The sequence below is a fragment of the Prionailurus viverrinus genome, chromosome C1 (genome assembly GCF_022837055.1).
Source record: "Prionailurus viverrinus isolate Anna chromosome C1, UM_Priviv_1.0, whole genome shotgun sequence".
NCBI lineage: Eukaryota > Metazoa > Chordata > Mammalia > Carnivora > Felidae > Prionailurus > Prionailurus viverrinus.
In genome coordinates this window covers 70777129-70799735 of record NC_062568.1, presented here as the reverse complement: position 1 = coordinate 70799735, position 22607 = coordinate 70777129, and the positions used below count along the sequence as shown (strand labels likewise).

The window sequence follows — 22607 nt, the reverse complement described above, 5'->3', positions numbered from 1 at the left end:
GGAGTTGTCCCCAGAAAGGGAGTTTCCTCAGGTGACAGAAATAAGCCCTAACTTGAGGGAGGGGTCTAAAGACAATGGCAAGGTAAGCTGACCAGAGGCCAACGTACTTCCTTTACAATTAACTAATTGCTGCGGTTGTTATTTGCCCCAGTGAAAACCTTGAGGGTGGAGAAATGTTTTTATCCCTGTTTCCCAATTCAGAGTCAACTGACACGTTCATCTTTTAGTGCCTCGGGATGGAATCTAGGGTTTGGTTTGGAAATGTTCTGGCTTGGAGCAGAGCTCCTAATGGCTGTCCCCTGACGTGGTTTGTTTTTTGGGGTTTTTTTTGTGTGTTTTTTTTGGACATTCTGTATTATTGTATTAGATCAGCATGTGGCTTGTTTTAGTTAAAAACAAAATCTGATTATGAGCCATTATTTGTTTAAATTACTGTAAGCAAATACAGGAATTTATTTATTTGTAATCTAAGAGTTGATGATGCGGCTTGTGGTTTACTCAGAATTATTCTGAAACTTCTCTCCGCTCTGCCTTTTGGACTGCTGACCACTTCATTTATGAGGGGTATTTTCCTGCAACGGAAGTGAGTAGAACTTCTAGGCCCACCCAGTCCTTGCTACCTGTTGGGTCTGGTCTGCCTTCCAGGTGGGCTGGAAGTGATAGCTATCCAGGGCCCCTGACACCAGATCTCTCCCCTCCTCCTATCAGGGTGCCTTCGCTTGCCTTGGGGTGGTGTCAGTTTAAACTGCACCGGAAGGGTCAAACACACATCATGGGGCTAGAATGCAAGTTAGCTCATTGTATTATCTAGCACTCAAACAACTGGAGAGGCAATTTCCGAGGCAACAGGACCCAAATAACGTGTCTTCATTTGGGGCTGGGAGTGCAATTAGTGGTTAGGGAGGGGAGGTGTTCAGTGACTTACTTTATACTATCTTAACCTCTTCATCAGATGGGTCCAAGGTGTAAAAATATCAAACAGAGAGAAAAAAAAATCCATTTTGAGCAGGTTCCCCTCCCCGACTTAACCATCATTTCGATCTAATTAAACTACAAAGAGGGTGGCGGTGTCACTTTCTTTCTTTCAGTTTGGTCCCCATGGAAAAGAAGAGCATGTCGTGAAATCATTTACACCTCCAGGAGTTTGGTGGAGTAGCCCCCACATAACCCAGTTTATGGGGAGTTGGTGTGAACAGGTCGTTTTCTTAAGGGGGTGGGGAAAGGTAAAGCCCTAAGGTTTTCGAGCGCGCACGGAGGGTCCCCAGCGCTCTACTCCAGGAGCAGGTGTAGGCGGGCACCAGGGAGACGCTGGCGGCGCGGCGCACGCCCTCAGTCCCGACTCCGAGTCCCGGAGGAGCCGGCGGCAAGGCGCCGGCGACCTCGCGGCCCCAGCGCCTGCGCGGTAAGCCCGCGGAGGGCCCCAGCCCTGGGTCGCTTTGCGCACGACCGTCCCGCCCCCGCTGGCGCGGCCGGGCGCCCCGTCGCTCCTGCTGCGCGCTCGCGGCGCGGGCGGGAGTGCTCGGGTGCTCGTCCTGTTTGTGCCGCGGAGCGCTGGCTGCGGCAGGTCCCGAAGCACCGGAGGAGCGGCCTCACACCGGGGTGGGAAGAGTGGAAACGTGCGGCATTGACGCTCACCGAAATCAGGTCGTGAAACCCTACTAATTTGACCGGCGCCACAGAGACTGAATGAATACCTTTACCAGAAAGGGGATTCTCGGCTGGGGGATGTAGCTCAGTGGTAGAGCGCGCGCTTCGCATGTGTGAGGTCCCGGGTTCAATCCCCGGCATCTCCAAACAGCCGTTATCCCTTTTCTTTTCCTAGCACAGAAAACACTACACGAAGACCTTTTGCTCACAGAACAGTAGGGCGTCCAAGAACAATCTAACAGTGAGGCAGAGAAACAACAGAGCCCAGGGAAACAGCCTTTTAAGTTGTAAGTAAAAGCGAAACCGGAAATTGCCCCTGATACCTCTTTCCTTGTTTGCATAAAACCAACTTTTGGGTATGGTTACCGAACTTGCTTTGGGATCCTAAGTTACACAGTTAGAAAGTAAAATGAAAAGCGAGGTTGCATTGGCCGGGAATCGAACCCGGGCCTCCCGCGTGGCAGGCGAGAATTCTACCACTGAACCACCAATGCTCACGGGAGGAAGTGCTTCCCATATTTCAATAGAAGAGATATTTCCACGTGTGCGCTGATTCGCTTCTGTTTGTAATTATATGTTTATGTATTCAATATTAAATAAAGCAGTGGAATCTGTAATTAAATAATTATCACAAAATATTGGGAAAACATTCAGATTGACAAAAAATCCAATCCTATTAACTTCTGTTGAACTTTATTAAGTGATTCTTCTGAAGCTGATCGCGGTGAAGCAGGCAAATGGAAATTTTGTTATGTGTGTACAGGATTACACAGCTACCTAGATGTCTTTTCGGACCTTTAGACGATTTGTAACAACTCCTCCCTATTTTTCTTCTGTTATAGTAGCTATTCAAACAACTACGTGTTCACATTTGTTAGGAACAAGGGGTAAGGAGCTAGGACCCTGACCAAATTATAAGAGTAAATTAGAACGCTGTGACCTGACTTTGAAGCATTGGTGATTGTAGCCAAATGACCTAACTTCTCTAAACCGCTCTTTCTTCTCTTTCTTTCATTGTGAGTGACTTGATCATGGGCCCCTTTTCAACACTAATTTTATGAATCAGAGCCTCTACCCATAGGATACTATACATCAAGAATGCTAGAGTGGTGTTGGAGAAAATCATAAAAGATTAATGACTAACCTAAGAACTCCCACATTAGGATTTATTTTTAAGAAGTTTTTACTGTGTGAATAGAGAGCAAAATTTGAAGATAAATACATCATGAAATTATGAAGACATAAAAGATATGAAGACGTTAGGGACTCAGTAAATTGAAACTGCAGTCCTAAGTCACCTGTGGAAGAATGCAGTCAAATCATTTTTACCTCTGACAACCTCAGTTCTTTAAAATGAGAGAACTAGAACTGGATAGAGATGTGTTTTTTTTTTAATTGCATCCTGAAAGGGCTCTAACTTGCCAGGAGAGCCTCATGGCCATTGTCTGTTGGGGCCCCACCTTCTTTGCCCAGCCCCATCACTTCCACTAGACGTTTTTTTTAAAAAGACTTTATTTATAAGTAACCTCTGTACCCAAGGTGGGGCTGGAACTCACAACCTTGAGATCAAGAGTGGAGGGCTCCACTGACTGAGCCAGCCAAGCACCCCTCCACCAGGCCCTTTTTAAACTCTATTTGCATTGGTTTGATGGGTTACAAGTCTGAAATAAAAGATTTTGAAAAGCCCTGATCTAACTACGTTCCTTCAAACTCCAAAATGTTCGATTCAAAATTTTAAACAGTCTAAAAAACTTAAACACTACCAAAAGTTTAAAGAGAAAGAAGGATCAAATGAGAAATACAGCCTAGTGACAAATAATATTAGTGACCTATCAAAGACCATACTACATTTTTTTTTCCTTACTGCAAGTCCATGTGAGTCAGCCTAGCCCTAGGAACAAATGTGGTGCTGTAAGCCAGTTATTCCATTTTCTTTTCCAAACATTGGTCTCAGATGGGTTTGTGACCCTTCCTGCCAAAGACAGTGCAGTATAGACATAACCTAGGGGCTTCTGGGAAAGATGGTATGGAAGCTCTCTTTTGCCTTTTCTTTCCTGCTTGGAACATGCCATATGAGGTATAATACTTGGAGCTGCTCCACCCATTTTGTGACTTGAAGAAAGACTGAGGATGACCCAGAAGAAAGAGACATCGTGGGATTTTCTCCATCCAGTCTTAGGTAAGGTAATTAAAGATCTTTATTGTTTAAACCCATTTGTGGTTGGCACTTTGTTATACACAGCCAAAAGCATTCTGTGTGTGTGTGTGTGTGTGTGTGTGTTTAGCAGTTCATTTATTTCTGATAGAAGTCTGGTACAAGTATTCTATTCTGTGGAGAACTAATACGTTGAGATTAGGATGAGGCTAACTCTCCCCCTCATCTCTGTCATAGTGGTAAGTATGTGAAACAGGTCTAGCCAGATATTTCCCTTTGTCATGGTGTTTTTGTTTTTTTTTTTAAATTAGGTTTATTTATTTATTTTGAGAGACACGGAGAGAGAAGAGAGAGAGGGAGAGCAGGGGAGAGGCAGTCAGAGAGGGAGAGAGAACCCCAAGCAGGATCTGCACCAACTGTGAGATCCTGACCTGAGCCCAAATCAAGAGTCAGATGCTTAATCAACTGAGCCACCCAGGCACCCCACCTGTGTTTAATTTAGAGATGGATATGTGGCCATAAGAGGGATGATAGAACTTTCCAGAACTTACCAGAACTTTCTTTCCAGAGATATAAACAAAAACTATCTTTCTGTTGGGTGAGCAAACAAATTGAGTATATAGCTAGTTTTGCTGATGCCATCTTGCTTGAGAGAGAGAGAGAAACATCCCCAATATGACGCTGAGCCCCTAAAAGCAACCATGCTTAAATAGAACAAAATCTAGATTTTGTGTTTATGTGAGTCAGTAACTTGTCTTTGGAAAATGAGCTATCTTTTTTTTTTTAAGTCAGTTTGAGTAGTACTTATATTGCTTGCATCGAAACAACAAAAATTGAGAAACAGTTTTACCCAAAACATAGTAAATTTAGAGAACTTATTACCCTTGAATGTGATATAGGCTGAAAATATGAAAGTTTAAGAAAAATGTAAAGAATGTATCTGTGGTAGAATTACAAAAAAACTACTAAGACCATGAAAAAGTTTGTAGGACTTATTCCAAGTTGTTTAGATAAAGGTAATTCTGTGGCAAGGAAAGCCACTGAAGATTTTTTGAGCAAGAGGAGAATCAAAGCATTAAATTTTTTTAAAAATGTTTATTTACTTTTGAGAGAGAGAGAGAGAGAATGGGGGAGGGTCAGTCAGAGAGAGAGAGGGAGACACAGAATCTGAAGCAGGCTCCAGGCTCTGAGCTGTCAGCACCAGAACCCAACGTGGGGCTCGAATTCACGAACCGTGAGATCATGACCTGAGCCGAAGTCGGACGCTTAACCAACTGAGCCACCCAGGTGCCCCAGAGTCAGAGCTTTTGAAGGGATCATCTGGTAACAATGTGCCAGAGAAGTAGAAGTAAGAGAAACCAGAAGTCAGGAAATTCATTCAGGAGGTAATTACAGTGTAATCGGAGCAGCACTGAGGTTCTGAAGTAGGAGGAAGGCTGTTGCTTGAGGTTCATGGCCAGGTAGAAGGATGGGAAAAAGAAATCTAGTTTAAGTGACTGGGAGAATAGTGGTATCATGTCAGGTCTGGCAGAAAACGGACTGGAAGGAAAAGGGTGGAGTAAAGTGTTAGCTTCCGGAAATATACACTCTGAGGTAAGTAGGGTGAAATGCCTCCTGGGCAGTTGACCTCTAGATCTAGAGAAATCAAGACTACAAAAGTGGAGTCGGGGGCAACAACACAGAAGTAAAAGGTAAGTATTTGAAAGTGGAGGAAATCACAGAGAGAGGAGAGCTGAAGGCCAAGCCTTGAGAAGGTCTGTTTTAGGGAGTGGTAGGAGTTGAGGAGCCAGAGGTGGAGAAGCAGGGGAGTGGGTTGTCATGGAATCAGTGGAGACAGGGCTTCTTCAGGCAGGCAGAACTTCCTCTTGCTAATTCTGAGTCACATCATGACACAGGTCACGTCAGGACAAATACGTGTATCGTTGTGTTTCATTGCAATGCTCTGTGTTAATCCTGTTCCACATCGGAGGTGCTGTGGAAGCAGTGATTTCGTGACTGGTATGGTTAAGCACGGAAAGATCACAGATGGCCGAGGGTGTCTTTTGGGTAGCACACACGAGCACTTCCTAGTCTGCGGAGCCACCATGCTCTGATGAGTGGCCCTTCCTGAGGCTGGCAGAGAGGAGAAAGCGAGGAGTGCCGTGGAATGTTACCCAATCATTTCTCTCAGGAAACCTGTCATTGTGACAGCCCTATGGGGCAGGCAGGGGCTTGTCATTTGCATCATAGCTCTTGGAACTCTTGCTCAAGGCACCTTATCCCTGGTTGGTGTTGGCTCACCATGGAAATGTGGCCAGGCTTATATCATCTGAAGAAAGCAAACCATTAAGAAACAGAAATAGTTCATTTAATACATAGCCACCAAAGCAATGCTTTTTTTTTTTTTTTTTTTTTAATTTGTGAGTGATTGTATTGATTTAATACACACAGCTTATTTCTGTCCCAGGTTACAAACTAGCCCTGGGGAAATGGTGGAGCCAGTCATTTGGATTGCCCTTTACTGGCTGGGAATTAAATCATTACTTATTCCATTTTAGAATCACAAGTAGTACCCCAAGGCCTACTTTCCTAAGGATTAAAATCAAGGCATGGAAATGAAGAATCCAGGTGTAATTCTCAGATGCATGCAGATGTTGAGAATGCAGCAATTTTTCCTGGAAAGCTGTCACTGCAAAATCATCCTGCTCATGATAGGCTCATTCCTAGTTCTGCAGCATGTCTAATTAGTCAACAAGTCGGATTTTCTTCTTTTAAAACAGCGCTGAATCTTGCTCTTCCTCCTCAGGCCCGTCCCTCTGGACTATTGCAGATCCTTATCAGCTCACCCCCTGGGTTACCTGGGAAACCCCTGCTTTCCTTTGCCCCCCCCCCACAATTGCTGCTAGTTGAATTTTCTCCCTCCCTCTCCTATTCCTTCCCTCCTTCCCTCTCCTACTTCTTCCCTCCCTCCTTCTTTCTTCTGCTTCTAATTTCCTTAATTTTTCAAAATTTAATCATTTTTATTGCTGGTTCAAAATTGACTTAATTTCAAATTCATATGGAGTCTTCAGGGTGGAGGATATATGGGTATGAATTCTTTATCCTTCTCTCGACACTCATTTCTGATGCAGCATTTATTCAACCCCTCTTGAGCTGTGGCACTCGGCCACCCACCATCTAATGGAAGTATACATACATATACATATATATATATATATACATGTATATATATGTATATATGTATATGTATATATACATATTCTTTTCATAAGTAATCCATGCGTATGGTGCAAAATTCAAAAAGCATAAGAGTATGCATTAAAAAGCTTGTCTTCATCCCACCCTCCACCCCTTACCCCCATTTTCTGGGTTCCATTTCTTAGAGGTGACCCACTGCCATCAGTTTCTTGTATTTCCCTGCACAGAAATCATATGTAGATACAAATTGCATTTAGCTTTTTTGCACAAAAGGTATACACCATACCTACTGTTGTGACCGTTGCCTTTTTTCTTTCTTTCTTTCTTTTTTTCTCTTTCTTTTTTTCTTTCTTTCTTTCTTTTTTTCTTTCTTTCTTTTTCTTTCTCTCTTTCTTTCTTTCTTTCTTTCTTTCTTCTTTCTTTCTCTCTTTTTTTTTTTAAAGATAGCAGCAAATTTTTCTTCTATACAAGTGGAGCTACCTCTTTCTTTTTAATAGTTCTATGTTCCTATCTAACTGCACTCTACTGGCTAAAAAGTAAAACATTATTTATTCCATCTCACAATCACAAATAGTGCTCCGGGCCAGGTTTCCTAAAGATTTAGAATCAAAGCTTGGAAATGAAGACTCCAGCTCTAATGCTAAAATGTATGAGGATGATGAAAATGTCCATTGCATGAAGGTACTGGAATTACCTTAACCAGTTCCTTAGCCGAGGACATTTAGTCTTCTGATCTTTTGCTAGTGGAAACAACACTGCAGTGAATATCTTTGAACAAATGCCATTTTGCTCATGTATGAAATATCTGCAGGATAGATTCTTAGAAGTGCAACTGTTAAGCCCAAGAGTGAGTACATTTTAAATTTTGATACATATTATGGAATTATTCCCAGGAGAGGTCTCTCTTTTTTTTTTTTTTTTTAAACATTGTTTTCATTTTATCATTCTGCTCACAAACTTCAGTGGATCCTAATTCCAACCACATTTTTTAAACGTTGCCAAATTCAGGGCGAGCTTCATAGATGTGCAACCTGTACATTTGCACAAAGTCTTGCACTTAGTTGATTGGCACTTAGTTGAATGCTTAGCTGTCGTCCTGTTGTAATTCTTAAGTTTTGAACAAGGGACTCTGCGTTTTCATCTGGCATGGAAGATTAAATAGCCAGTCCTAGCTGATTCACCAGACTCCCCAATTCCCAGGGCCATTTTGACTGTGGCAACATTCTTGCTGCCCTCTGTCATGCACAAAACACAGTATGCTCATTCCTCATGATGATGGCTTTGTTGCTTTCTCCACCCTGTACATTTCCCTTCTGTCTGCATGTTTCCAAAGGTCATTTCAGCTTCAGCTCCATTTGGAAAACCTAATTCAACTATTCCAACCATCTTGTACTTTCCTTTTTCTGTCTGATCCAAAGCTCTGCCTCTTCAACCCTGTACCTTGCTGCTTATCAGTTCTGATTCTGTCCCTCAAATCCCCTTCATAGTAGGAGAGTCACTTATTTTCTCTGGGCCTCGGTTTCTTTGGTCCAAAGTGAAGATATTGTTCTAGATCACCAAGATTCTTCTCAGTAGTAATCATCTGTGAACTTTTTATATTGCTTTGAAAGATGCTGAGTTTGAGGTTTTAGACAAGATATACAAGTTTGACTAGGTGAAAACACATAGTTGGATTCTAAGAGAGGTCGCAGCAGAGTAAAGGACCACTAGATTATAAAGTAATACATTTGGATGGAGAAGACATTTTCTCATGAAATTTTTTAAAAGTTACTAAAGAAATTCAAGTTAAAAAAGGAGATACTCTTTGGACCCACTAGACTAGACAATATGTTAAAGCTGCGTGATGCTGAATATGGGCAGGGGCATGGGACATTTGACCCTGTGCACCACTGGTGGGCTCGTGGATGGGAGCTGCCATTTCAGAGAGCAGCTGGTACCATTTGGACACATTATGTTTGCATATAAACCATGAACTCGTATTTCCATTTGGGAATACTTACATAAGTAAATTCTTATGTAGGTCAAATAATTTCTTGTAGAAGTCAATACAAGGACTTATACCAGGATGTTCATTGTGTGTTATTTGTGGAAGCAACCCAAGTGTTCTGTAGGAGAGTGGACAGATTGGGGCGCCTGGGTGGCTCAGTCGGCTGAGCGTCTGACTTCGGCTCAGGTCATGATCTCACAGCTCGTGAGATCGAGCTCCGCGTCAGGCTCTGTGCTGACAGCTTAGAGCCTGGAGCCTGCTTCAGATCTGTCTCCCTCTCTCTCTGCCTCCCCCCCCCCCCCCCATACTCTGTGTCTGTCTCTGTCTTTCAAAAATAAACATTAAAAAAAAAATTAAAGGAGAGTGGACAGATCAATGGTAATGGTGCATACCATGACTTTTATCCAGCATGTGGAAGGAGTAGATTAAGATGTAACACAGAGCAGAGAACAAACTGAGGGCTGCTGGAGGGGAGGGGCATCGGATGGGTTAAATGGGTGATGGCCATTAAGGAGGGCACTTGTTGGGATGAGCACTGGGGGTTATATGTAAGAGGTGAATCACTGGGTTCTACTTCTGAAGCCAAGACTACACTGTATGTTAACTAACTTGAATTTAAATTAAAAAAAAAAAAAAAGAGCGAGAAAAGAGAAAAAAGATGCATCAAGGAGCAATATGGATGCTGTCCAAAACATGGTACCTAGTGAATAATATAAGGTACAAAATGAGATATGATAGTATAATTTGCATACCTTTAAAACGGTGAACTCAAAATGATACATGCTTTGTAAGGTCACATGTAAACAAAAAGATGTATGTTAAGCACAATACGGTGATGCCTTCTAGGGAGGCAAAGGGAAGAAGAGAGGGATGTGGGGGTAAGAGTGAATAAATAAAAGAACAAAGATATATGGCCCAGTGATAATAGTGTGTCATAAACAGAGAAGGATGATTAGCTCAATTTTAGACAAATGAGCTCCTCCAACTAAAAATATGATGAAAACTAAAAAATAAAGCATATAAACTATGAAAATGCAAACAGCACCAAAAGGTATAAAATCAAAAGTTAAATTCTTCTTCCATTCTAGTATATTTTTCTTCCTCATTTCCTGAAATTAGTTCTTAAAGTTTTCAGCCATTAGTAATTTCTGGTTTAACCTTTCTCTGCTCCATTTCAACACAGGCAGATCTACCCTTTAATAATGACAGAGTCCTCCATGGTACAGAGACATAGCATAATTTAATCAATCACTTCTTGATGGACTATGTTTACTAGAATGTTTCTCATTTTCTCATTGATTTTTCAGAGTATTTGTATATTAACAAACCTTATTTGGATTTTCATTTTCTGAGCTCCTGAAATATTTCTAGTCCCTATCAAAATTTAGCCCTTAAATATTTATTATTTATGTTTTTTACTGTTATTCCTGCCTTCCTAATATGTTGTATTTGTGGTCAGAGAAACTTTCATGTAGTTGTTTTGTTAGCTTTTGTGATTGTGTTTCAGCCGTCCCTATCACAATATTGGATATAAAGGCAGGGTTCAGATATTCTTTTTAAAAAAGTTTTTATGTGTATTTATTTATTTTGGGGGAGAGAGAGAGAGAGAGAGAGAGAGTGAGTGAGCGAGCACAAGCAGGGGAGGGGCAGAGAGAGGGGAGAGGGAGAATCCCAAGCAGGCCCTGCACTGTCAGTGCAGAGTCCGATGCAGGGTTCAGTCCCGCAAACCACAAGATCCTGAACTGAAATCAAGAGCCAGATGCTTAACCAACTGAGCCACCTAGTGTCCCAGTGTCCAGATATTCTGATTGACGTTAGGAATTGTATATGCCAAGTAACCTATCAAGAATCATCAATATATGTGAATAGCAATCAAAATTTCTTTGATAGAAAACTCCAACCGAGGCCTGGAAATATTTAAAAACCATCTCTCTCTCTTTCTCTCTCCCTTCCCCCCACCCCCTTCTCTTTCTTATATCCTATAATAATAGCACCGAGCATACTACAAAATTGCAAAATTATTCCAATACTGTAATAGAAAACATGTAACTTTTGGTATAATTTATATATCAAATATTAGGTGTTGAATTGTTTTCCTCAGAATTCATATGTGTAAGTACTAACCCCTGGGAGCTGTGAATGTGACTTGTTTTTTTTTTTTTTTTTTAAATAGGGTCTTTGGAGGTGATTGGGATGAGGTCATGGGGGGGGCCCTAATTCCATAAGACTGGGTCCTTATAAAAAAGGGAGATTTGGACGCAGAAACAGACACACAGACACACACAGAAGACTATATAGAAGGCAGGGATGGGGCAATACTTCCACAAGCCAGGAACACTAAAGATTGCCAGCAAACCTCCAGAAGCTAGGAAAGAAGCGTGAAACAGACTCTCCCCCACAACCCTCATAAGGACCAATCCTACCAATACCGTGATCTTGGACTTACAGCCTCCAGAACTGTGAAACAATACATTTCTGTTGTTCAAGCCGTGCAATTTGTAGTACTTTGTTGCTGCAGTCCTAGCAAATGAAAACATCAGGTTATCAGGAAGACGAAACTCAGCAGTTAAAATTCTACAATATTAATTTTTTAACTTGGCAGAAACCAGTGTATTTGTTTATTAATAACAGTAACATCATTCTTAATGTGAATTCTTCTCTTAATAGGCTCCTATGATTTAAGTAACATAAAGCTAGACCAGACAGTAATCTGATGCCAGAAAGTCAAGAAACTATTCAACATGAATAGGAAGGAAAGAAAACTGAATTCCACAAATAAACTCTTCTACAAAGGTAACATCTTGGCTACCAGAGCTTTAATTTAAGGAAGCTTAGTAAAAGTATTTCAATCATTTAAGCAAATTCTAGTTCCCTAAAAAAATTACAATGTAGCTTCTTTAGGAAGACTTGTAGATGATAAAATAATTGACAACAACTTGTGTAAGAAGAACATTCTCTTCAGACAAGTTTTTAGAATTATTCCCAATCTAAATGTTTCTAGTGCTATTTTCATGATTATTTTAGGGGTTAGACACATTAAATATAATTTGTGGACATGAAAGTTGCCAGAGATTGGCATAAAACTAGAGGTCACAAAACTTTAGGGAGAGAATGAAATGTTTTCATTTTCACTTTCAATCATGTAAGTATCATTGCAAAATCTATACATTTGTTTTGTCAAATGCTGTGTTCATTAATCATCCTAGCTTTGCAGATTTTCTTATTTGCCCTTAAATGTACTGTGTTCTTTTATAAATGGAACTTGGGCCCCCACATGCCTCTTCTGCTGTGCATATACAAGCACACACACTCACACAGACACATGCATTTACTTGTTTCCCCCGCAAATGGAAACATGAAGGAGAAATCTACAGCGATGTGTGAGAATGAGGCCATTGAATAAGACATCATTGAGTGTACATTTTTATATAGCTTTGTATTTCAAACCACTTAAATATATTCAAATAATTATATTTAATAAGAAATAATGAAGAAAGCAAACCCTAAAATTTGAATGTAAACAGAAATCAGGGAGCCTAACCATATATAAAACATAGCCACACAAACACAAAAAAATGAACTCAAATAACATCTGAATACAGTACTTTATACATTCTTTGTGACATGTATTCTAAGGGGGAAAAATCTTGATTTTACATGGTAAATGTGTCACTAATACAGGTATCAATGAATTGATTCTGAAACTTTTTTTATGTATTGTAAGATAACATAAGTGCAAATATGTAAGTGTAAGATACATAAGTGCAAATGAGTAATATATTGATGTTTTGTGCTATTAAGTTTCTCACTTGGAGAGGGAGGTAAAAATATAGATTGGGGGAATATGAGAAAAACTCTCTTACTGAATTTGAACTGCAGATTATCACTAAAAACTCATGATAAAAAAAAAAAAGTTTTTCCCTTAGTGTTGTCAACAGAAAGGCATGAAAGCAATGGCACTCTAGTATGGATACCTCAATATCTTCTTTTTGTTCTTTAATTTTTTTTAACGTTTTACTTATTTTTGAGACAGAGAGAGACAGAGCATGAAAAGGGGAGGGTCAGAGAGAGGGAGACACAGAATCTGAAACAGGCTCCAGGCTCTGAGCTGTCAGCACAGAGCCCGACACGGGGCGCGAACTCACGGACCATGAGATCATGACCTGAGCTGAAGTAGGCCGCTTAACCGACTGAGCCACCCAGGCGCCCCCCTCAATACCTTCTTGATGCATCCTGGTATTGTGGGGATGGGGCTACAGGGGAGAAAGGCTCACCATGAAGAAGCATGTATGCTATTTTCCACCTTTTTCTAAGGACAATAATGTATGCAATTGTAAGGAGAAGACTGTGTGAAAGAAGGGATTATGGGACAGATGTGGTGTGGGGGGAAGCACACCCTCTTGTCATTTACCAGCTATGTGAGCCAGAGTAGATTACTTAATCTTTCTACCTTGGTTTTAAAATCTATTAAATAGGTATAACAGTAGTTCTTTTTTTTAAAAAAAATTTTTTTTTTAACGTTTATTTATTTTTGAGACAGAGAGAGACAGAGCATGAACAGGGGAGGGGCAGAGAGAGAGGGAGACACAGAATCCGAAGCAGGCTCCAGGCTCTGAGCTGTCAGCACAGAGCCTGATGCGGGGCTTGAACTCACGGACCGCGAGATCACGACCTGAGCCGAAGTCGGACGCTTAACCGACTGAGCCACCCAGGTGCCCCAATATAACAGTAGTTCTGACCTCACTGGGTTGTTGGGAGACAAAGATGAATTAATTATCAGTAGAGGCAATTTTTAATTTTGAGTTTTTTTCTTATCTGTATTTAAAAAAAACATCTACATATATTCATTTTATAATAAATAAAAACAATACAAGTTATTTTTAAAAACATACTCATCTGAATATCTTTAACTTAGTGTCTAATTATCAGTCATTAGTTTGAAATTCATGGAGACAGGTCTCAAGATCAGAATCAGGCTGGGTGCTTTCTGAGAGCATTTCCCTTGATGAGTTTAGCATGGTTCAGGGTCTGGTCCTCAATTTTATGAGCTCAGAAACTTTGTTTGTTTGTACATCAGAATAAAACCGTCACTCTGCGTCGGATACACTTTAAACAGAACAACAATGATTTGGTTTCAATTCAAACTACACTGTTCTCTTTCATCAGTGTTATTATGTATTCATGAACAGAACATTTTCTTCTTATCCTCAAAATGTAAGGGGAGTCAGGCTATAATCTGATGGATGTTGGTAAGTGTGGAGTTAGAGTATGAGGTACTGATCTTAAAATCAAATGCTTAATGGCATCAGTTTATAAAATACCTAATGTTTCCATTTTCACTATGTATATATCATTCTATTACAGAAATTGAATAGGATCCATGGGCCATGCCTTCCTCTTCCTTGGATGAGTGGCACGCAGCTGAAATGTGCCTCTCTATTCCAAAGCAAGTGTTTCCAACTCCTTTCCGGAGACACATTTTTTTCTTTTTAATTGATGTATTACTAGCATCGATATAGGTACAGTTGATTATAGCTCTTCTGCTCCTTGTGTAGGAGATCATTCTTGCTGCCTGTAACACAAGCTTCTTATTAAAACCCATTGGATGGCCAGGCTGTTGTTTCTAGTTTACATTGGAACATATCGTGTGTGCTCAATAATGTGAAGGGGCAAACAAAACCTCCCTGGCCGGGGTGAATTCTCTTCCAAAACTAGAGAGTCACAAGCAGAGAATCCTACCAGTGTAGGAGATCATAGAAAGGTCTAATTTCCTGCTGTTCAAACCAGCCCACCCAGAGCCCACCCTGCTGGTACTGGCACTCCATGGGCTGTCTGCTCCCAAATTGTGGCTTGTGTGTGTATATTCTGTTGTTCCCTCTTCCCTGTGGCCCCTAGAATTGTTCTTAGAAATTATTCCCAACTTCCTTGCTTCCTGGTACACCTTTTTTGGGAGTATTTATTTCCTTTAGCCCAGGCTAAAGGAAATACTCCCTAGGCTCAGTTCAGCTCAGTTTCTGAGGCCCTAGAGTGGAGGCTATTGGCATGGAGAACAGGACTAAGGCAATGTTTTATATAACTTTGTGCCCCCTTGATATTTTGCAAAGTTAGTTTCTCTAAGTATGTGTGGATCTAATGGACAAATTCGTCTTTTGAGTTGTTTGCAAATGCCTTGAGCTTTTTATATCCAGGATGGTGTTGTCCTACCAGTGAAGATGTAAAGCTAAGATCTCAATAGAAACTGGTTTAACTTTGGTTGGACACTAAGAACCTGTAACATGTTTGCCTTTATTTTTTATTTGCACTCATTTACTGCAAGGGGTAGTACTGCAAAGTCATAGACCATTTGACTTTGTTTTGCTCCTTAGCATTCATGACCATCTTATCTTGAGTTTATGCTTAAAAGGTTAATATTGCTATTGGTTACTTAGAGACCTCTTTGCTCTTCCCCTTTCCCTATTATATAAACACAATATTTACCCAAAAAGGATATGACTCTGGTTGAAGGAATATTGCATTTGGTCAATTAACTGAATGTCTAACAGACAAATTATTTCCAATTTAATGTGATTTTCTATCCACTCCTAAGACTAATTTTATGTAGTGGAGGAAAAGTAATAAGGTTGGAGAAGATAAGTAAAAATACATGTAGTGCTTTTAAGAAACCAGTCTTTGTTCAGCTTGAACTAACAACAAAATAATTACCATAAACTGGAACACTTCTAGTTAAGAGAAGGGGAAAGCAGGGCTAAGTAACATGCTTCAGATCCTTCAAAAAGTAAATGGAAGGTCGGGATCCTGAACCTAGAGTTTATATTCTTGACAACTTGATCTGTAACACACCCATAACAGATTTACTCTATGTTTTATTTGTACAACTTTTCAGTCATATGAAATTCTGTATATTAAAGAATATAGCAATGGACATTTCTAGTAGTTTTTCCTTTAGCACCAAATAGCTGAAAGACATCAAGTTAATATGATGTCTTCTACTACGACCTTAAAGGCTGTTACATCTTAAGTTGTTCCTCAGAAGGGCAAAGATTCCAAGTGTAATTGCCATATTCTGACTCCATGAACCTGTATTATAGAACCAACACACGTATAAAAAATCACATTTATAATGTTTGAATCATTCGGAAGAATTCTTCCTATAGCATCTTTCATAGGCTTAAGGAATACTTTGCTTGTCCAGAAAAGCCAAGCCCACTCAGATAGTAAGTAGTTTGCTTGGCTCAGTTTACCATCCTCAGTGACATTTACCATCCTTGTCTGAGTCAGTTGGAACACTGGTAATCACCCGAGACTTCCATTAACAGCGCTGAGTAATAAAGACACAAGCTTTATCAGTCAGCCTCACAAAGTACTGCAGACAACTGTCTGAAACCCTTGTGGTATGGTATCATGGTTAAGAGTACAGGACCTGAGCAGGCTACCCAGGTTCAAATCCCCTCTTTATCTCTAGCTCTGTAGACTTATGCAGGGCATTCCCATCTCTTTCTTAGTTGCTTCCTTAGTACAATTGTATGCAGAGTTGTTTGGAGAATTAAATGGGCTAATGCACATAAAGTTCTTCCACAGTACCCAGCATGTAATAAGCTTAGCTCCATAAATGTTAGCTATTAATACTAATAAATGAGAACCAATATGGCAAAACCTGTTTCTCACCAGTATAAAGATAACCAGCTTGGTTATGAGGACAAATGAATGTAAAACTGATAGAAGAATCTACATAGGAGACCAAATACGTTTTTGCTGAGTTTACAAAAAAATGGCAGTTTGGTGCTTCAATATTTCGTGAGTTTTACTTGTACTTTGTGGGCTGTTTTGGTAGGTGTGATGTCAAAATTAATAACCATGATGGCCTTTTATGTTTATAGCTACCTGTGGTCACAAATATCTTTCAGGCATTTTGCTCCACAGCAACCCTGTGTGACAGGTAACATTTCCCTGTTTTACTAGTAAAGAAACTGAGTGTTAGGGGAAAAAAGTTAATATTTTAAAAAGGTCGAACTGGAACTCAAACAGTTTTCTTTTTCATTCTGAATTTCTGAATTTTCTTCCATGGGAGTGTGAAGAATGTAGATGAAGTGATTTATATACTTAACACAATTAGTAAAGGAGCAGAAAGTATTCAGTTGGATTCAGATTGCCTCAAGAATTCAACCACTTCTGCTTAAACAATTTGCAGTGTTAAATTTAAAAGTTTTGATGCAAATGCACAAAGCGCTCAGAGACAAAGCTTGTTTTTTCCTCATAATTGAAGGATAGGGTCTCAGTGTCAGTCTCGCTGTTACTTAAATTTAAATATTGTAATACAAACACAGAGAACATATGTCATTAATCTGTTCTTGTCTTAGTGTTCTGAATGAAACTACTTTCAGAATTGATGTTTTAAAGCAGACTAATAGTTGAACGTAAATGACATACAATTTGTTACTTACATATGTTTCGTATTCTTCAAATTTTACATAAACTGGAAGGTCAACCCAATAGTTCTGTAATAATTGATACCGAAGCACAAAATTAGAGAATCAATGTGAGGTTAAACATTCACATTAAAATTTAAAGAATGGGTCTATTATCTGAGAGGATTCATGCTTCTCATACATATGTCTAAATGTGTTTCTAAGCTAAGAAATAGGTGGGTCCTGAGTGGCTTTGATATTTACATACTTTACGGAAAAGGTGTGAACCAAATGATCCCAAGTTACTTTCTAGCTCTGTAGCTCTGTGACATTTCAGTGGCTTTGGCAGCATCATGTTATTGGTGAACTTTATTAAAAAAGAAATCAAGTTTTTACATTCAGAATGGATGAGATCTGAAAACTTTCTCAAAGGTTATTGAGTACTGGCATTGCTTTCATGAGTACTTACTTTCTAAATGATTGTGATTTCAATGCCATTTGCGTTTAGAAAATGGGGAATGCTATCAGGTATCCCATACAGATTCTAAATAATGACAGTCCCAGAAGGGATCAATAGGTCTTTAATATATGATATTTAAAAAGGACATAAAGGTATTACATAATATTTAACTAGATTTAGGGATTATATTATGATGATGATAACTGCTCCATTTCCTCCGTCTTTTAGACAGTATAATGACATGTGTGCTGTTATTCAACTGTGGTAAAGTAGAGTGAGAAGGAAGTCTAATCCAAACTCTTTACTTTTCATTAATTACCTTATTCATTCATTAAACTGGGGGTGGTCTTTTATGTGCTAGACATTCTTTGAGTCACTAAGGATACATCTGTGAACAAAACAGAAGTCCTACCCTGTGGCACTAGGATTCTGTAATAGGGGAGGTCAATAAAAGAGACAGTAAATGAGACAAAATGTATAGTACTCTAAACGGTGATAGGTGCTGTGGAGAAAAATAAACCAGGAAAAATATTGGTAAGGGAGAGAAATTGTAAAGATGGTGGTGATGGAAGGCCTCACTGAAGAAGTGACCTTCAAGTGAAGGCACATTAAGGGGAAAGGTATTCTTGTTTTTTTTTTTCTTTTTATTATGAAATTTATTGTCATATTGGTTTCCATACAACACCTAGTGCTCATCCCAACAGGTGCTCTCCTCAATGCCCATCACCCACCCTCCCACCCCCCCATCAACCCTCAGTTTATTCTCAGTTTTTAAGAGTCTCTTATGGTTTGTCTCCCTCCCTCTCTTTTTTTTTTTTCCTTCCCCTCCCCCATGGTCTTCTGTTAAGGTTCTCAGGATCCACATAAGAGTGACAACATATGGTGTCTGTCTTTCTCTGTGTGACTTATTTCACCTAACATAACACTCTCCAGTTCCATCCACGTTGCTACGAAGGGCCATATTTCATTTTTTCTCATTGCCAAGTAGTATTCCATTGTGTATATAAACCACAATTTCTTTGTCCATTCATCAGTTGATGCACATTTAGGCTCTTTCCATAATTTGGCTATTGTTGAAAGTGCTGCTATAAACATTGGGGTACAAGTACCCCTATGCATCAGCACTCCGTATCCCTTGGGTAAATTCCTAGCAGTGCAGTTGCTGGTCATAGGGTAGATCTATTTTTAATTTGGGGGGGGGGACCTCCACACCGTTTTCCAGAGTGGCTGCACCAGTTTGCATTCCCACCAACAGTGCAAGAGGTTTCTCGTTTCTTCACATCCTCTCCAGCATCTGTAGCCTCCTGATTTATTCATGTTAGCCACTCTGACTGGCATGAGGTGGTATCTCGGTGTGGTTTTGATTTGTATTAAGGGGAAAGGTATTCTTGCAGATAGAATATTAAGTGCTAAGTCTGAAGTCCCTGCAATGGAAGATGCCTGCCTTCCTTCCTTGCTTCCTTGCTTCCTTGCTTCCTTCCTTCCTTCCTTCCTTCCTTCCTTCCTTCCTTCCTTCTTTCCCCCTCCCTCTATTTTACCCTCCCTTCCCCTCCCTCTCTTCCTTTTTCCTTCCAAGAAACAGCAAGGAGATCCTGAGGTTGAAATGGAATGAAGGAGGGGAAAGTGATGGGAGATGAGATTAAGGAGATAAGTGGTAGGTAGTGGCCATGGTCAGGACTTTGGTTCTTGCTCTAAATGGTATGGGGAGCCATTAGGAGATTTTAAGCAGAGGAAAGGCCTGATTTTACTTAAAGGGAGTAGTCTGGCTGCTGAGTTGAGAATACAGTGCATGGTGGCAAGATAGGAAGCAATGAGTCAAGTTAAAACATTTTAGTAATCCATGCCAAAGATAATGGAAACTGGGACCAAAATGTGAAGTGAAGATGGTGACAGAGAGAATCTGAACATATTTTGCAACTAGAACTCGAAATTGGATGCCACCAAAGCTGAGAAAAATTTAGGCCTGGAGAGACTGTGGCTTGACTAAGAATAGCTGGCTTGTCACCGACAGAGCTGATAACGATCATAGGTCTTCTACCCCATTGTATATTTCCCCCCAAAACCTCAGTTGTCTAAGAATCAAAATAACTCATCCTTTGAAATCACACTGGAACATGAAACATATTATTTAAATGAATGTGTCAGAATTCATGGCTTAAAATTAAGTGAGAATATTTCAAAGTGTCCCCACGTTTTATATCAATTTGTCCTAAAGTTCAAGCTCATTTGCCTGACATACTGGACAGGTTAGATCTGGATTGATTTTTGCCTGTTTATCCAAGTAGTTAACATCTGACTCTATTCCTTCACTTATTCATGTGCTTTTAAAATGATTCTTGAGTGCCTATTAAGATGCCACTTTTTGGAGCTTAGCCCCTACCTGACTTCATTGAAACCTCACCTTGGCTGTCCTCAGACACTGTTGGTCACTCTCTTTGTACTCCTGGGGCAGTGACACATACCTCTCTTGTAATGTTTACCACCCTCAATTACATTTATCTGTTTAACGGCCTGATTTCCTCATGAATTTTAAACAATTTGAGTTCAGGATTTAGTCTTCTTTATCTTTGCATTTTCAGAAACTAGTATAATGCCTCACACATAGTAGGTGTTCACCGAAGGGTGAATTAATCAGTTTTACTCAGAAGAATCTGGCTTTTTGGATCACTTTCTGTTTGTTTCTTTGATCTCATTCTTTGCAAAGTAATGAGCAATAAAAAGGATCACTGAGGGGCACCTGAGTGGCTCAGTTGGTTAAGCATCGGACTCTTGATTTTCGCTTAGCACAACATCTCACGGTTTGTGAGATGGAGCCCCGCCTCGGGTTCCGTCCGCATTGACAGCTTGGAATATTCTGCTTGTGATTCTCTCTCTCCCTCTTTCTCTGCCCCTCCCCCACTTTCTCTCTCTCTCTCTCTCTCTCTCTCTCTCTCTGTCTCTCTCTCTCTGTCTCTCTCAAAATAAATAAATAAACATTTAAAAAAGAAGTTAAAAGTAAGACTGAAAGTAAGTTAGATTAAAAAGCAAGTTGCAGAAAAATGTTAATAACAAAGGAAGCAAAAATAGTGACAGGCATGTACAAATATTAAAAGTTTGAAATATTATATCATGAATCATAAAGTGACAACCAGGAGATTTGCACACAGACTTCTTTTCTCCAGCCAACCAAATGGACTGTGAAGTATTAAAGCTGATACTGAAGCTTAGTTTCACGAAGAGGTAGCATTTCTTTCCAGTTTTAAGGAGAGAAGGATCAGCATTCCAGATCTTTCTCTATTACTGTTGGCTTTACATCTCTATGTCTGGGGAAGCCAGGTGGCTCAGCTGAGTGTCCCACCCTTCATTTCAGCTCAGGGTCATGGTGTCGAGCCCCTGCTTTGGGCTCCACACTCAGCTCAGGATTCTCTATCTTTCTCCCTCTCCCTCTGCTCCTCTCCCCACTCATGCTATCTCTCTCTCAAACTAAAAAAAAAAAAAAAAAAAAGAAAAAAAAAAGTCTCTATATATGAGTGACATAAAGTCTCCTTACTGATTGATCTGATCTGGATCTCTTTCACTTCTCATATTTTCCCTTCTATTTTTCTTGTTTTCTTTACCTGTTTTGTCTTTTAATATCATGATTGTTCCCCTTATCATCAACAAGTTCAAAGAGATAGAAGAATGTGCATAATTTTGCAATATAAGAAAGGGAGATTAGTCTCCTACCATCGCCTTGAGTTTTACCTAAGTAGTTTTATGGTGAAATGAGCATCAAGACAAGTAATTTTGAGCATCAATCAAAAACTCTTAAGTGCTCTGTGGTTAATTCTGTCTTTTCTTGTTGTTGTTAATCAAAATTGATCATTGCCTTATTTAGAATAAAACTTAGAGGATGAAGACTAGACTTACATTCTATGTTTATTTATTTTATTTAAGTTTATTTATTTGGGGGAGGGGGGCAGAGAGAGAGGAAGAGAGAGAATCCCAATCAGGGTCCGTGCTGTCAGCACAGAGCCCAATGAAGGGCTCCATCCCACAAACCATGAGATCATGACCTGAGCCGAAATCAAGAATTGGACGCTAAACTGACTGAGCCACCCAGGTGCCCCTATGTGTTGCATTTTTAAGGTCTAACAAACTTTGAATCTTTTCTGGAATTATATTTGAAACACAAAGAATTGTGAGATACAAAAATGTTACTTGATCCAACATATATTTTTCCCTTTGGGCTTATTTCAAATCCCATCATAACTATTTGAAATAATTATTTAATTGATGAAACTTTGGACATCCTAACAAATGTTCACATTTGATTGCAATATACTTGCATCCAGCCAGATTCCTATAAGAAACTAACACAATAAAATCTGTAACTCAATAAGATGTATTTCTACCAATTTTGCCCCTCTTAAAATATCAACTAATAATGCTAAATAAAAGCTCCATCATTTTCCCTATTTGCTTTTAGTTTCAGCTGCATAATTTTACAATTTAAAAGGTTGGTCAATAGAAACTGACAAGAGACATAAAACCAAGCCAATTTTATTTCATTTAGCATCTATTGATCATACTTCAAGCTGTTTAAATATTTCTGCAACCTCCCATAAAGTCATTTATACCTAGAAAAGAGTTAGAAATGGATATATAAGCTGAAGGGGATAACTAGGGTACTGTTAATAGATCATTCAGATCTCATTTTTCCTCATTATATTTCCTGGAATGTTAGTGAAGGGGTCTTCTTTGCCACAGGTTTATCCTTTGGGGAATTTGTTTTCCCTCAGATCACTCAAGTAATTC

The 22607-nt window shown here is 39.7% G+C and overlaps 1 protein-coding gene and 2 non-coding genes across 3 annotated transcripts in view; 2 read left to right on the top strand and 1 right to left on the bottom strand.

Moving 5' to 3' along the window:
* Nucleotides 1-1721: 1721 nt before the first annotated feature.
* Nucleotides 1722-1793, top strand: TRNAA-CGC (transfer RNA alanine (anticodon CGC)). Its single transcript has one exon. It is a non-coding gene; the product is annotated as a tRNA-Ala (tRNA).
* Nucleotides 1794-2070: 277 nt separating this feature from the next.
* Nucleotides 2071-2141, bottom strand: TRNAG-GCC (transfer RNA glycine (anticodon GCC)). The gene has a single exon. It is a non-coding gene; the product is annotated as a tRNA-Gly (tRNA).
* A 1663-nt stretch (nucleotides 2142-3804) lies between these two features.
* GPD2 (glycerol-3-phosphate dehydrogenase 2) overlaps nucleotides 3805-22607 on the top strand; it is a 175762-nt gene continuing 156959 nt past the window's right edge. The window contains exon 1 of the mRNA XM_047870770.1: nucleotides 3805-3826. The gene's annotated coding sequence lies outside the window, so the exon portion shown is untranslated. The remainder of the gene's footprint in view (nucleotides 3827-22607) is intronic.